A 16,926-nucleotide genomic window follows, 5' to 3' on the forward strand; every position below is an offset into this window, starting at 1 on the left:
TTCTAGTTGCTCGCTCTTTTGCTATGGCTATGCTACGATACCTACCACTTGCTTATCATGCCACCCATATTGTTGAACCAAGCCGCTAACCCACTTTGTCCTAGCAAACCGTTGTTTGGCTATGTTACCGCTTTGCTCAGCCCCTCTTATAGTGTTGTTAGTTGCAGGTGAAGATTGAAGTTTGTTACTTGTTGGAACATGGAGATGTTGTTCCTTGTTGGGATATCACAATATCTCTTATTTAATTAATGCATCTATATACTTGGTAAAGGGTGGAAGGCTCGGCCTTATGCCTGGTGTTTTGTTCCACTCTTGCCCCCCTAGTTTCCGTCATATCGGTGTTATGTTCCCAGATTTTGCATTCCTTACGTGGTTGGGTTATAATGGGAACCCCTTGACAGTTTGCCTTGAGTAAAACTCCTCCAGCAATGCCCAACATTGGTTTTACCATTCGCCATCTAGCCTTTTCTTTCCCTTGGGTTCTGCAGACTCAAGGGTCCAGTGCTCCTCTGAGTGTTGGTCCAACCTGTCAGCTGCCGGTGGCCACCAGGGGCAACTCTGGGCTGGCCTACCCGTACCTAAGACAATCTGAGTGTGCCCTGAGAAAGAGTTATGTGCAGCTCCTATTGGGATTTGTCGGCACATTCGGGCGGTGTTGCTGGTTTAGTTTTACCTTGTTGAAATGTCTTGTAACCGGGATTCCGAGTCTGATCGGGTCTTCCCGCTAGAAGGAATATCCTTCGTTGACCATGAGAGCTTGTGATGGGATAAGTTGGGACACCCCTGCAGGGTTTTGAACTTTCGAAAGCCGTGCCCGCGGTTATGGGCAGATGGGAATTTGTTAATGTCCGGTTGTAGAAAACCTGAAGTTGACCTTAATTAAAATGCATCAACCGCGTGTGTAACCGTGATGGTCTCTTTCCGGCAGAGTCCGGGAAGTGAACACGGTGTTGGAGTTATGCTTGACGTAGGTTGTTCTAGGATCACTTCTTGATCATACTTTTATCGACCGTGCTTTGCCTTCTCTTCTCGCTCTCATTTGCGTATGTTAGCCACCATATATGCTAGTCGCTTGCTGCAGCTCCACCTCATACCTTTACCTTACCCATAAGCTTAAATAGTCTTGATCGCGAGGGTGCGAGATTGCTGAGTCCCCGTGGCTCACAGATACTTTCAAAACCAGCTTGCAGGTGCCGATGAGACCGTGCAGATGACGCAACCAAACTTAGGAGGAGCTCGATGAAGATCTTGTCCTTTGTGTTGTTTCGTTCTAGTTGATCAGTAGTGGAGCCCAGTTGGGGTCGATCGGGGATCCTTGTCGCATTTGGGGTTCTTCTTTTATTTTGGTTCCATAGTCGGACCTTGATTGTATTTGGGTGATGTAATGCTTTATTCATGTAATTGTGTGAAGTGCCGAGTGTAAGCCAACTATGTATCTTTCCCTTATGTATTACATGGGTTGTGTGAAGATTACCTCACTTGTGACATTGCTTTCAATGCGGTTATGCCTCTAAGTCGTGCTTCGACACGTGGGAGATATAGCCGCATCGAGGGCGTTACAAGCACACGTACGCATCAGCAGCAAAATACAAGTTCCCGGCTAGCTTGATTGATCTGTGCTAGCATAATGATGAATACACACGCACGCTACTTGTTTTTCTGCTCCTCGTAGACGATAGTACATGCACCCTGTGAAATCAGATTTTCCATAGCTAAATTGATTATACAGGAAGTACTATTCTACAAGGAGGAAAGAGGGTACTTTCTTTTTGCGATGTAGGAAAGAGGAATTTCGTATTCCTACTATTCTGAATTTTTCAGCTGTTGATGTATTTCTATCTGACTTCATACGTGTTTTGCATAACTCAAAAGAGTGCTAGAGAGATATTTTGCAAGGGTTGAGATCCTCAGCGCAATGCATAACCTAGTAGCATTCATGTTATGTTTTTTGTTCATCTCCAAGGTCAAAATCTTTTATTTTCATAGTACTTTTCGTACAGAAGAAAATTGATACTTACTTAGACTAATTTGCCTATCAAGCTAGGTATGCGAACGAGGAACTCAACAACTGCACATGCAAGCTCACATTGATCAATCAGTGTGAGCTTTTCTGTAATATTAATTGTTGAATAGTTATGCGGAGGTGTAGCATTTTTGCAAAACTGGTCATGCTGAAAGCACATAATTCATATTCATGGCCGGAATAATTGAAGTTTATCATAAATGAAAGAGTAAGTTCCTTTTTTACCCCTAAAGTTGACGCTTGTGACAGAAACATTATAAAAGCGTATATTTAAGTTTTTGCTTAGGTTTTTAGGCCAAGTTTAGGCTTAAATCATTACATGCTTACTGGGATAGGAGAGTAAAGTGATTTTTGTTTCTTCCATTGCAATTGATGGACATATTTTGGTGGTACCTTTTGAATGTTGTTATGGGACGTTGGCGGTCAATAAACACAACAAATTCTACCCCGTTGCAACGCACAGGCATATATATATATATAGCGTTTTGGCATTTTAGAAAATATCTCCACAAGCAGAAAGCCTACAGTTGATAATCGAGTCTTGAGAAGTGTGAATAAAACACATAATTTTTTCTTGGGTGGTCCAGATTGATGGGCCGATGGACTGGTTTTGCGCACCGGCGTAGTATGTCCTTATAAATCTTGTGCTTCTTTTATCACCAAAAGGGGAGCGTAGACCCGACCTAGCTCTTTTTTCAGGATTTTTACGCGGCCGCGCCCCTGCTGCTGCTCTCTCAGCGTTACCAACACGCAAGCCGTCGGCGTCCCCTTCGTGCGCATCTCCATCCCAGCCGCTTGCTACACTCCTAGAGCTCTCCTCCGTGGAGGAGGGTACAACCACTCTGTCTGGCTAGCTCCGTCTCGCTCGCTCTCTCTATCTATCTCAAGGGATTGAGGAATGGATAAGAGCGGCCGGAATGGATTAGAGAAAGGAGTGGACTAGAATAGAGGAAGGGGAAGACATAAGGTTGTTGGCCCCACGACACGATCCGCGGTTGTACACACACGCGCACGACGAACGACAAGGAAATCAAATTCGAGCGAGAAGAGTCCTTGGATTTTTATTATTTGACAGGGCAAGGTTTACAATTTTAAGAAGAGGAAGCCCATAAAATAAAATCTAACAACACACGCACGACCCATATAACCCCATCTCGTTCAAGGAAACGTCTCCTCCGCTGTCTTTGCTGGTTGCGTCATTATCGCAGATAGCCGTATTGAAGTTTAATTTGATGCAGGCTGTAATGCATTTATGTTGGTTGCATTCACCAATATCAATACGGGCGCAATCTTTCAGCGCAGCACCTGAACCACACAATTTACCGATACACCCAAAAATCATGTTAATAAGTGTTTCCATGATCCTAATTTACAATACGGAATTTCAGTACTACGATCCGAGCATCTTAACTTACCGGAGGAAATGAGGAGCAGGGCCAAGGAGAAGGCAGCAAGCAGTTGAGCGCTGTTGAACGCCATGACCAATTGCTCGATCCAATGAAATTGTTGGATGCGATGGGAGTGTGAGGATAAGAACATGATGATGGAGTGCTATTTATACAAGTGATGGAAGTCTTAGCCTCTTGGCCCTGCATTAATATCTGAGAAGGATATGTGTATCAAAATGTTGCATGTTGGTCAGAATTAATTGTGTTCATTAATGTTGATTAATACTTGCCTAATATCTAACCCCAGCTTGTGGCTTATGACAAAGGTCGCTAGTGTGCGTTCGTGAATAACCTGAATAAATGTTGTAGTAGTAAATACGTATACGGGTAATGAATGTTGATATTATGTAGAAAATTAATTGCATGTTGATATTAGATAGAATTTAAATTAAACATTAATTGTGACATAAGCACAAACATTAATTATTTCTTATCTAGGTCATTTGATTGATCTATTTTGATGGTCGAGATTAATTGAATGTGTTCCTTGGGTCTTTTTTATATTGGTATAGATATACGTGCAAATCAGTTATCATTGATCAATCTCTACTCTTATCTCTACTCTAAAAGGGAAGTTGGTAGCTTGATATCCTGGTTTATTTTCGCCTCACCTATTTATTTTTTGTCTAACCTCCCATCATCCCCCTTGCATTGGTTTATTTTCGCCTCATCTCTCAACACCCCATCCCATTGGATTTTTCTCTCGCACATTAAAAGACCAAATCCAATTGAAGGGACACTAGTAGAAAAAGGGTCAAATGTGAAGCACATTAGTGCCGGTTCCAACGGCTAGGCGGGAGGGCATCATTAGTACCGGTTCGTGGGCAACCTTTAGTACCGGTTCATGCCACGAACCGGTACTAATGAGGCCAGTGCGGCTGTGGTCAGGCTGGGGCCCCCACGAAGACCTTTAGTACCAGTTCATGGCATGAACCGGTACTAGAGTTTCTTAGTAAACTGGTTTTTAGTCCCACCTCCCCAAGAGAGAGGCAGCATGAGCGGTTTATAAGCCGTGAGTGCAGAGACAATGACGAAGAGGCGCAATGCTCACCTGCACGTTGATTAGCTTCAAGCCTTTCGGAATAGCATAGATTGCACTGAGCTATGTGCAGTGCAGTCTACACTATTCCGAAAGGCTTGAAGCAAATTAACCAGCATTGCACTTTTTTTAATAACTTATTTGAACTCTGGACTTCTTCTGTTCCGTATGCAGCATTTAAAGCGACGTCATCAATTTCCAACATGTTCTGACATTATTTGTTGTTTTTCAGTCATTTACCTAATTGTTTAGAGAGCTAAATGACCGTGAAATTGAAAATCACTACAAAATGAACTGTGAAAATGTTGAAATTTAGCATGGTATCATCATTTCACCCGCATAGCATGTGCGAAAGAACAGAGAGGGTCACGGCAAAAACTGGACGCACTTCGTGTACAAACTGGACAATCTCTTTCGGAGTATCAGGGTTTCGGACGAGAACTCATCTGTTACACAGGCACTTCAATGTTTTTTAAACTTGTTTGAACTCCGGACTTCTTTTGTGTTCAGTACGCTGCATTCAAAGCGACGTCATCAATTTCCAACATGTTCTGACATCATTTGTTGTTTTTCCGTCATTTACCTAATTGTTTAGAGAGCTAAATGACAATGAAATTGAAAATTACTACAAAATGAACTCTGAAAATGTTGAAACTTGGCATGATATCATCATTTCACCCGCATAGCATGTGCGAAAGAGTAGAGGGGGTCATGGCAAAAACTGGACGCACTTCGTGTACAAACTAGACAAACTCTTTCGGAGTATCAGGGTTTCGGACGAGAACTCATCTGTTACACGGGCACTTCAATGTTTTTTAAACTTATTTGAACTCCGGACTTCTTTTGTGTTCAGTATGCAGCATTCAAAGCGACGTCATCAATTTCCAACATGTTCTGACATCATTTGTTGTTTTTCGGTCATTTACCTAATTGTTTAGAGAGCTAAATGACCGTGAAATTAAAAATCACTACAAAATGAATTCTGAAAATGTTGAAACTTGACATGGTATCATCATTTCACCCACATAGCATGTGCGAAAAAGTAGAGAGGGTCACGGCAAAAACTGGACGCACTTCGTGTACAAACTGGACAAACTCTTTCGGAGTATCAGGGTTTCGGACGAGAACTCATCTGTTACACGGGCACTTCAATGTTTTTAAACTTATTTGAACTTCGGACTTTTTTTGTGTTCAGTATGCAACATTCAAAGCGACGTCATCAATTTCCAACATGTTCTGACATCATTTGTTGTTTTTCGGTCATTTACCTAATTGTTTAGAGAGTTAAATGACCGTGAAATTGAAAATCACTACAAAATGAATTCTGAAAATGTTGAAACTTGCAATGGTATTATCATTTCGGAGTATCAGAGTAGAGAGGGTGACAAAAAACTACTCAGAAATAAATAGAAGAAAATAAATAAAGCAGAAAAGAAAAAAACTATATAAAAATTACTCAAAAATAAATAAAAGAAAATAAATAATGCAGAAAAGAAAAAAACTATATAAAAATTTGTTGGGGCGCTGCCCAGTGGGCCTGCCAGACCTAGGGTGTGCAAATGCAGGCCCAGAAGGGCCAGCAGACTCATAGGGCAGCGCGCCCTATTTAGGCCCAGAAGACAAATATATAGATAAGCTCGAAGAAACAGCCGTGGCTGGGTTTATAAACCAGTGCGGCTGCCCTTTGCTCGGCGAGGTGGGACTAAACATTGTGCACCGCCGGTGGCAGCACACAATCATTAGTACCGGTTGGTGGCTCCAACCGGTACTAATGATTGGGCCTTTAGTACCGGTTCGTGGCACGAACCGGTACTAAAGGGGCCGTTTCCCGCCCCTTGGCCAGGCGAAAATTGGCCTTTAGTACCGGTTGGTGGCTTCAACCGGTACTAAAGGCCCCTCCTATATATATGGCACTACGAAAAATTCAGTTTCATCGACCACCACTTCTTCTCGATCCAACTTCTTCGCCGCGCCCGTCGCCCATCGCGCGCCACCCTCGCCGCCCCCGCCGCCAGCCGTCGCCGTCACCACCGTCGCCCCCGCCACCCATCGTCACCGTCACCGCCGTTGCCCCCGCCACCCGTCGTCGCCATCACCGCCGTCGCCCCCGCCGCCCGTCGCCGCCGCCTCGCCCGCCGCCCGTCCCCGTCGCATCGCCCGCGCCGCCGCCCGTATGCCGCCGCCCCCCGCTCGTACACACACACACACAGACACACACACACATACACACACATTGTTTTTACTTATTTTCTATTTTCTGTTGTTTAGATTAATGTTAGATAAATTACGTAGATAATAATGTTAGAATGTTAATGCATGTTAGATGAATTATATGGAAAAGATGTTAAATATTAATGTCAATTTTAGATGAATTAGAACAAGTTGAACTAGTTGAATTAGTATAGCTAGATATTAATTAGGTATATATATGAGATTTGAACTAGTTGAATTAATATAACTAGTTTATTTTTAGTATGAAAATTAATAGAAAAAGTTTTTTTAGTAAGAAAATTTAGGTATATATTTAATTTAGTTATATGAGATTTCATTATCTAATTAACATTTTATTATATAGAACTAGCTACCTTATTTTTAGTAAGAAAATTAATAGAACTAGTTTAGTTGAATTAGGTGAATTAATTAGTTGAACTAGTTAGTTGAATTAGTTCAATTAATTAGGTATATTTTTCGTAAGTGCTTAGTTGAATTAGTTCAATTAATTAGTTGAACTAGTTGAATTAACAGAATTAGTTGAATTAATAGAACTAATAAGTGTTTAATGTTTCACCTATGAACATAGGAATGTCGTCTGACGACGAACACGATTTCATTATGTGCGAATACTCCGAAGACCAGCGCGGCCTGTGCGGCAGAAATTTTCTAGTTGATGATAGACGCTTCAGCATCAAGCTGGATAAGAAATTCGAAGTAGATACAGTAAGTCACAACGACAAGTCTTTTTTCGTAATTAAGCATGACTTATGCTTCATTTACTTCAACTTTTAATTTTAATTTTTCACTATTCTACTAGCGTATCCCCTGCCATGCAAGAATTTTTGTCTTGGATAAGATATGTTTCAGTCCTAACGAAACTATGGAGGTAAAAAGAGTTACTTGAAGACCGAGCATGGTTATACCCTTCAACGTTAAATTATACAATGCAGACACATACACCTATTTTGAATGCAAAACTTGGCAAGCACTATGCAAGGCTTATGCATTGAGCCTGATATGGTTATCACCTTTGATATTCGTCCGGAAGATGATATTGAAGGTAATAGAGACATCTGGGTCGATGTGCAGACGCCTCCAGTTCTACCATTATGTGAGTTTCTCAACCATATTTATGTCTTCGATATGAGATTATTTGAACCAGTTGAATAATTAATAGATCTCAATTTATATTGACAGCTTACTTCCAATCAAGCAAACATGTCTGGCGCTTCGTAGACAGGACCGTCCACTGTCCCGGGGCTGAACTAAACTGCGAGGAGACAAGTCATTATGTTTCATGGCTTGAGGATCTTGATGATGTCAAGACAAATTTCTTTCCTGCACTTAGAAATGTTAGTACTCAAAATGTGCGAGCAATAGTGTTCGTACTGAACTACGGTTACATATATTTAGGAAAGATGGTAAGATTTCTACTATTTCTCCTCGGTGCATCTTTTGCATACATTATTTTTTTAAGCTAAACTTCATTGCTAAGTATGTTACTATACGATGTTCTTCAACAGGGACTCCCGATGAATGTTGTGCCTGATTGGATCGAGACTAAAGGTACCATGAATATTGTTAGCTTACGGCCAAGATATCCTACAATGCACTTTAGTGCATTCAGGATTTCTAATAGCGAGGAATGCTTAATAGTAAAAGACTGGAGCAAAATTGTGAACGATCACAGAGAAGTACTAGGGGGCAGCAATCAGAAGCGCAACCCACGATTAGGAGACAGGTTCATCTGCATGCTCCAATATGATGAATCAGCAAAGCTATACATGTTCTATGATATTTTACCTGAGAGAGAGCAGCAGGAGTGATTACTTAGCTAGTTCATGCTCTTAGTACTTGTCCTCTCATGTCCGTGTTCTTCGTCCTGAACTTAATCTCAAAGAGTGATTTGCTTTTGTGGTGTTATGAACGTTTATAATATCATTACCATGTTGAACTCGATGATATCTTTGCTATGAAAACCGTTGGTGATGATATATATGCTGCAAGAGTTTTTATATTAATATGATGATGATGATGATGATGAGTTATTATATCATTTATGAAAGAAACTGCATATTAGTTTCAACTAGATGGATTCTAGCTAAGTGATCAAGTATATGCCATATCCATATTACCTCGATCACTTAATTAGGTGATCAAGTATATATAATATGGATATGACATATACTTGATGACTTAGCTAGTATCCACGCATCCAGTCAAACTAATCTGCGGTACATTCACCAAATGATTTAACAACTCATTATAATGTAAAACAATCACTAAATTAAATTGAAAACACAAAATTAAAGTAAAAATAAAAAATAAAACCAAAACACACCCAAACATTTAGTACCGGTTGGTGTTACCAACCGGTACTAATGTCCTACGTGCCCACGGAGCTGGCTCGTGCCACATGGTTGCCCTTTAGCACCGGTTCGTGCTGAACCGGTACTAAAGGGGAGGGGGCTTTAGTGCCCACAATTTAGTGCCGGTTACCGAACCGGCACTAAAGGGCCTTACGAACCGGTGCTATTGCCTGGTTCTGCACTAGTGGGGGAGATCTTGTTTGATGCTTGCTCTGGTAGTTGCTGGTTCAATTCATTTACAAAAATAATAGGAAATTAAGAATTCAGAAATCCCACCATATATGTGAGATAATCTTTCTAAAAGACATACATAAGTTTTTTTCCCAATATTCTTCCAAAACAAAATCTAACAATTCTCAATAACGAATCACTAATCGAGTGCATTATCCCATTTATTATTATCATTATCTCTACTATTAAATGACAATCACAACTTTACTTATACAACAAAAACATCATATATTTTTCATATCTTATCAAATCACATATATTTTCTTATCTTACCAAATCACCTATATCTCTACTATTATAAGGAGTTGGTAGGCCGACACGCATTGCTTACTTTTGCCTTCAACTCCCACCACCACCCCTCCATGAATGGGAACCTTTCATGCAAAACTACACATAATCTCCTCTCTTAACAAATTAACTTGCAAAAATCTGAACGTGTCAGAACATTCCTCACCTTGCTAGGTATGTTTCATTGATGGACTTTCTTTTCATGCCTGTGCACATGATCCACTTTATGTTACAAATTATGGTTAGAACTCTCCTTAATAGATAGGTTTCTTTGATCGCATTGCCTTTCCATAAAGTGATACACATAATCTTCTTCATTTGAAGCAGTTTGGCCCTAGGTTTTCTTACTTCTCCTATCTGCCTTGCCCATGCCTCTGTCGTGGACTATCATCCATTTCGCAGATCTGGCGCCAGCCCCAGCCTCGGCCATCTCCATATTGGTATCCCCTACCCAGGGAAACACATGGTCGAGCCGTCTAAGCCACCAACGGTGTCGAACTACTGTCAAAATCAATATAGGTCAACTATAAATAGTGGCGGACAGGGAATGTCACCCGCCACTCCTACTTTTCCAAAAGAGTAGTGGCGGGTAACAGGACATGCCCGTCACAGTTACGGGCATGTCTATGGCGGTCGCCGGCCACAACCGCCATAGCTAGGCCCTACCAAATATCCCCCCCCCCCCCCAGCCGGATGGAAAATGTAGTGGCGAGCGCCGACCAAGTACCGGCCACTGGTTTGTGGGGAAGCATTGGCGGACATTGCTAGCCGCCCGCCATAATTATATTTTGGCAAGCACGCCAACTAATTCAAATTTTGGAAAAGTATGTTGCGGCGGGTGCACGTGCTCTCCCTTCACTGCTCTCGACGGACAGTTCCCCTTGTGTGCCCGCCCAAGAACCGTTGATAGCAACTTTCATTTCCACCGTTTTGTCTTTCTCTCTTCCATTTCCTCTTCCTCGTCGTCCCGCGACTGGACCGCCGCTGCAGTCCCTCCAACTACCTGGCGATACCTTCCACGCATCTGACGCAGTGAGCGTCGTTCTCCACCTCGATCGCATGTAGCCCCCATCCTCCGCCTCGACCGCGGCCGCGTCCTCCACCTCGACCACCACGCTCGACCGCCGCCCTCGACCGCCATCACGTCAGCGGCTGGAAAAGCGGCCATCGGTATAATCAATCTCCGTGACTAAATTACGCTCTAGGGTATAGAATTTGCATCTTATGAATTTGTAGATTAACTGGTTGTATAACATATAAGAATTTTCAATACCAAATAATTGCTAAATATGACAAGTGGCAATGATGTTTGAATTTTCTTACATATGAGAAGTGCATGGGCTTCATTTTGTTGACAAGGATTTCAAAAAGAGTGAAAAAGAGTTTGCGAAACGTTGATTCATTTCCGTTTCGTCAAATTTCTTTTGCTCCATACGTCAACTTTGTAAGCAAAATTAATGCCGAATTTCAATTGCTATGACAATATTGTTTAGCTTTGTAAGAAAAGTTGATTCCAAATTTACATATGACAAGTGCATGTGTTTTCAAATTGAGTGCCAATGTTTTGACGAAACGTTGATTAACTTCTGATTCATCAAATTTCTGGTACTCAAAATATGTTCAAAAGTCAAAAAAGTACATGCCGAATTTACATATGACAAGTGCATGGGTTCTCAAAATGAGTGCCAATATTTTGATGAAACGTTGATTAACTTTTGTTTCATCAAACTTCTAGTACTCAAAATATGTTCAATAGTTAGCAAAGTTCATGCCGAATTATTGTAACATTCTTTAACCTCAACTAGTATTCTATTCAAACCATTTGTATAATTATTGTACTGACTTTATTGTTAATGATGACCTGCTGCATAGTGTATCCCATGCAACATAAGGGTTGACTTCAACAATTTATGCGGTAACGTTATGTACTTTGACGATGATATGGGGCGCACATTCGAACTAGATGTGCGTAAATGGAAGGACAGAACCATCATATATTCCGATGAATGGAAGCAGTACATTGCACAGAATAATTTCATCCAAGGAGAGTAGATATCCTTTTCCCGGAACGGAGAGGTCAACAGGTTTAGGAAAATGTATTTTTGCAACGATGACGATGACCAGGATCGTGATGATAGCCATGACCACCAGGATGATGAAGACAGTCAAGATGACGAGGGCAGCCGTGAAGATGAGGACAAATCGAATGACGATGACAGCCAAAATGACGAGGATGAACAAGATGACGAGGGCAGCAATGAAGATGAGGACAAATTGAATGATAATGATAGACAAAATGACGAGAATGAGGAAGCTTACTCTGAATGAGACCCTGAATGTTACACTGATGTTACCATCGAGTGTGGCCTTCGTCTGGAAGCCCTTTCTGCACCGTTTAACTAAAACCAATGTCATCAAAAAAGTCATGGTGGGATGTTTTGTATTCTTTCAACTTTTTTGTGCATAACCAAGCATGGTGAGATGTCTAACATTGTGCATCAAACTGAGCACCCGACCACGATAACTAGTGGAGGTTTCCAGGCACCGCACGCCACTGCAATGTCGTACACTTGCGGCAAGCTCTAGAGACGTCCCATCACTGCTGAATTAAGCAAGGCAGTCCCCCTGAGGATTTTTCTGTAGTGAGCACTTAACTCGGCCCGGCACAGCTACTCCTGTAACTGTGGCGGCTGGCTTTTGGTACTCGCCACTACTTCTTTTAAAAAATACTTGTAGCGGGTAACAAGTGGAACCCGCCACTTATTAGAGTTCATCTATAAGCCCTTCCCCAGTAGTGGGAAGGAGACCTTGATGCCTGACGTGGTAGCACGGGCTAGCAGGGACGCTCGACTCCGCCCACGACCACACCTTGACGGTTGTTGCGGACCCCGGAGAGCAGCTAGCGTCCTGGTGCTCGTCGGTGACGAGGAGCGCATGAGTGGAGGCCGCATCGAAACACTGCCCCCGCCTGCGGTGGGGCCTGTAGATCAGGGCGGGGATGGACGGATTCGGAGGATGGTTTGCCGAAGGCGGGCGTTCCGGGCGATGGACGGCCGCGGCGACGTCATTCTGCACAGCAAGGGAGAAGAGGGATGAGAGAGGGTGGTGAGCAGAACGATACAAAGAGGAGCGGCACGGGGCAGCTGTGAATGAACCTGGAGGCGCTCGGCGGTCGCCGGAGGCGCGGGAGATGTGGCGGGGTCGCATTGGATCGAGCCCCCTGCCCAGGCTCCTTCTTGTGCTTGCCGGTGAGATTGGGAATGGGTGTGGCAGACTAGTGGTGCAGGGTGGGCGGAGAAGAGCGTTCGGGCGGCTTCTCCCTTGTCACGAACGAGCACAGGGATGACCCGGCCAGACAGGAGTGTAAGATGCGTGCGTTTCGATCCAATGACAACTAGCACGTTCGGGGCAAGATGGCAAAACATGGAACGTTCGGGACTCATTGATTCCGAACTTAATTGGTCCAACAAAAGGAAAGGAAAATGAGATGTTTTGGAGCAACAAGGTGAAGAAAGTTTGCCTGGTGATGGTCAACCGTAGTCTAACAACGTCTAATGTGCGACTACTCAAATGATATGCTATTGAATGCTAGATTTGATGATAACACTTTTAATGGAGCTCAATTCAGAATATCTACAGAATTTATGTTGGCATAAATATGGAAAATATAATCAATTATATGGATATCATATTTACAAATTGAAAAGATCTTTCGGAATTAATTGAGTGATATGGTAGAAAATGCTCTCTACCTACGAGTCTATATATAAAGATACGATCACGTATGCTTGTGGACGCCGGGAATAGGAAAATTTAGTCTGCGCTTATGGAGGGGAAAGTTATTCTTGTTTGCCTTATGGTGCTTGTGCAGCTAGGAAACTCCATTGATGGTAAGGAATCAATCTCCCTATCCATGTATGTTTACTTTCTCCTGTAAACAGGATTAGAATAATAATATTGGCAGTGAAATTGCACGAATTTCTTTGTAATTTTCTCAGTTTGGTCTTCTTTTAATGATGTGCATTCTTGTCTACAGATCATTGCGAGATGCGAACTATTCTTTCAAGTCCTAAGTGCACAGGCTCAACTTGCCAGACGGCCTGCCAAAAAATTTGGGGACCTGATGTCAAGAGAGCTGAGTGTAGGGTTGTCGACCATCACAAGTATTGTGACTGCATCATCTGCTACTAGAGTTGCACTGAATGGAAAATGTTAGGATCCAATAATAAAATCTTCGTGTGCAATATATTGATCACCAATTTTGGATGTTCTATTTTTTTTTTGTCGTGTGCAATATTTTTTCCTCAATCATGGCAATACACTGAAGGCCGGGAAAAAAAAGTTATATCCAGATCCATAGACCACCAGTGACGAGTACAAGCACTAAAGCTTGCCGAAGGATATTAAAACAAAAAACAATGACAATAATTAATCTTTTTAGGCCCACTAGAAAATGTGGAGGACCCGATCAGTATGTTGGTTTCCTTGGTCATCTATCTACTATATAATTAAAATAGAAGACAAACAAGCCGTCACCTTAATCCACATATGCTAAAAAAATAGTATCCATTGATTTTAATTATAACGGTTGAGATAAAAAGATGAAGAAAGTTACGTAGAACATCTATTGGGTACAATCTGTCACGTACAAACAGATATGTATTCACACAGGAGCCAAACACAATTATATTAATAGGAAAAAGGGTGTAGTCTGACGGGAGCCAAACAGGAATAACAAGGTGAAAAAAAAGCAGTAGTCCGGTTGGCACACGTAATAGGCACCAGCATGAGCGAGGTGCAATTTGTATTGCCGTCCAAAAGTATAAAATCATGACATCATCGCTCATGTCATTTATCAATTAATTAATATGGGCAGCTTTATCTATTAGCAATTTGGTAAGCATATTGTATACAATAGATTTGTATCAGATACACATGTTTTTAGATTATAAAAGTAAAAAAGGTTCTCATATACATACATATGTCAAAATTCCGTAAATAGTTAATTTTTAGATCTATTATATTATTATTAAGACAGTAGAAAAAGAACGGTGGAGATTTAATGCACTAGAATTAAGAGGTTTGAACAGTCCAGATTTATCATCATAAACACACCGATGTGGCCATGTGCTAAAAGCAGGTTTTTCCAGGGTTGCTAAAAACAGTCAACCAGGCTAAATATACGTCCCATGAAAAAAAAACTAAATATACGTATTTAAGTTAGTTATGTTCCAGCTAAAGAAAAGGAGGTCACATGCACGTGTACAACTTGACGCTTTTCTTTTCTTTTGAAAGCATACAATTTGATAGTTAGTTACCGGATTGATTCCTGTCCTGATTGATTTTTGTGGGCAAATCAGGTTTAAGAGTCGTGATCGTATTGGAGTAGGAGATACTGTCCAATCTTATGTAGTAATAGGCAGCCCGGCCAGCAAACCAGCACGCATCTGCCGCGTTCCGCGTCTTGGTAGGACGATGAGGCCGCGAAGACGGCAGCCCTCCGGCAACCCAGCGTGGATCTGCGGCGCTCCATGGCAGGCAATTCGTACTGGCATGATCCACACCCACCATGAACCTCTGATAGGCAAGAGATTCAGCATGTCATGACAGCATCTCATCGAGTACGAAAGAAATTCAGTGTCCGTTGTGCGTGCAAAGGAGGACGAGGAGATAGCGATACTTCTATGGGATATGGTCGTTAGCATGTACGACTTTGGCAGGATCCAAATCCACCATGAATCTTCAGCATGCCATGGCAACATCTAATAGATCACCTAAAGAAGGATCGTGATGCCAAAAATCCCACAAAATATTCAGACTCCACTGTGGGTGCAAAGGAGGAAAAGGAGAAAGCGATACACTATCGCCTGGGCAAGCGAGAGATTCAACATGTCATGACGGCATCTCATCCACCATGAACCTTTAGCATGCCATGACAACATCTGATAGAGGATCCAAGAAATCGATTGTCCACTGTGCATGCAAAGAAGGAAGAGGAAATAGCGACAGTTCTGTGGGCTGTGGTCGTTCCTCTACTCCGCGGAAGCTAAAGTGATACTTCTGTTCATATGTAATTACCCAAAAAAATGTTGATGGAAGACGAACACCAAAATATGTGTAGTGGAAGAGGAAAAACTAAGAATTTCTATATTCATATCCATTATCGGTTAGTGTCGTGGATCTTAGACTGATAGCAGAATAGGGGGTAAGTATAAGGAGGCAAGATCCTAGCTATGGAGTAGTTGTACACACGAGTTTTACGAGTTCAGGCACTTCTCAGAGGAAGTAACAGCCCTACGTCTCGGTGCCCTGAGGCGGTCGACTGGATTATATGTGTGTGTGTGTGAGTTTACAAAAGTGCGAACCCCTGTCCCAGAGGAGGGGGTGGCTTATATAGAGTGCGCCAGGACCCCAGCTCCCCTCCGTTACACAGGGTTCAATGCTCATAAAGAAAAGGCGTTACTGGTAACATCTACAGTAAAGTGTCATAAATGCTCATAATGCTATGGTTTAAATCCTGACCGTTGCAGAGTGGAGGGTTCCTCATCTTCTGGTGGTCGAGTGTCTTCAAGGTGGTCGAGTGAGTGCATCTCAATGGTCGAGTGGATGACAGTTTCTCTTCGACTGCTTCTGATTCTTTGCAGAGATGTCCTTGGGGAGGGTATGCTGGACAGGTCCGTGACCCTACCCTAGGTACATAGCTTCATCATTAGCCCCCGAATGGATCAGGGTTTGAGTGAGGAAGGGGTTGAGAACACTTCCGTCCCACTCTTTGTGCTATGAATATGCCTTGTCCTGGAACAATGAGTTGAGGTGACGACGTCGACTCCTTTCTCAATCGCCTTGGTCCATTCTTGGTTGTTGTCGAGTGAACTTTCATGGTAGAATTCCGAATGATGATGTAGAGGGTGTTTGTCTTCAGTCTGACAGGTTGTTCTGCTCTCCACGGATCTCGCGGGATTCAAATTTTGGGAAGTGCGCCAGACAGGCGGAACCGAGGTTATCGGGACGGATTAGGCAAGTCTCCTCGATCCCTGCACCACCTTTTTCGCCACGTACTGCGCGCGCGACTGTTGCAGGATTTGTTAAGATCGCTTGGGTCCACCAGTCAGCCACTCGGTGGAAGGCCTTATAAAAGGTCTCGGGCCAGGCCTCTGCTCCGCACGCTCCCATTCTCTCTTCCCTTTCTCCCGATCCCTCCACCACTCTCGCTTCCACCTCGTCGCCGGACCTCTGCTCGAGCTCGATCCACCACCATGGGGAAGGAGAAGACGGCGGCGCTGGAACGCGCGAAGAAGGCGACCGCGAAGGCGA

The 16,926-nt window shown here is 42.8% G+C and overlaps 2 long non-coding RNA genes across 2 annotated transcripts; one reads left to right on the top strand and one right to left on the bottom strand.

The window, feature by feature from the left end:
• Positions 1-3,058: 3,058 nt before the first annotated feature.
• Positions 3,059-3,574, bottom strand: LOC147982631 (uncharacterized). Its single transcript, XR_015617875.1, has 2 exons — positions 3,439-3,574; positions 3,059-3,328 (listed from the first exon to the last, which is right to left on the bottom strand). It is a non-coding gene; the product is annotated as an uncharacterized LOC147982631 (long non-coding RNA).
• Positions 3,575-13,414: 9,840 nt separating this feature from the next.
• On the top strand, positions 13,415-13,883 carry LOC147982632 (uncharacterized). Its single transcript, XR_015617876.1, has 2 exons — positions 13,415-13,502; positions 13,649-13,883. It is a non-coding gene; the product is annotated as an uncharacterized LOC147982632 (long non-coding RNA).
• The last annotated feature ends 3,043 nt before the right edge of the window (positions 13,884-16,926 follow it).

This window comes from Triticum urartu, chromosome 3A, assembly GCF_056163025.1.
Source record: "Triticum urartu cultivar PI428250 chromosome 3A, HENAU_Tu73, whole genome shotgun sequence".
NCBI lineage: Eukaryota > Viridiplantae > Streptophyta > Magnoliopsida > Poales > Poaceae > Triticum > Triticum urartu.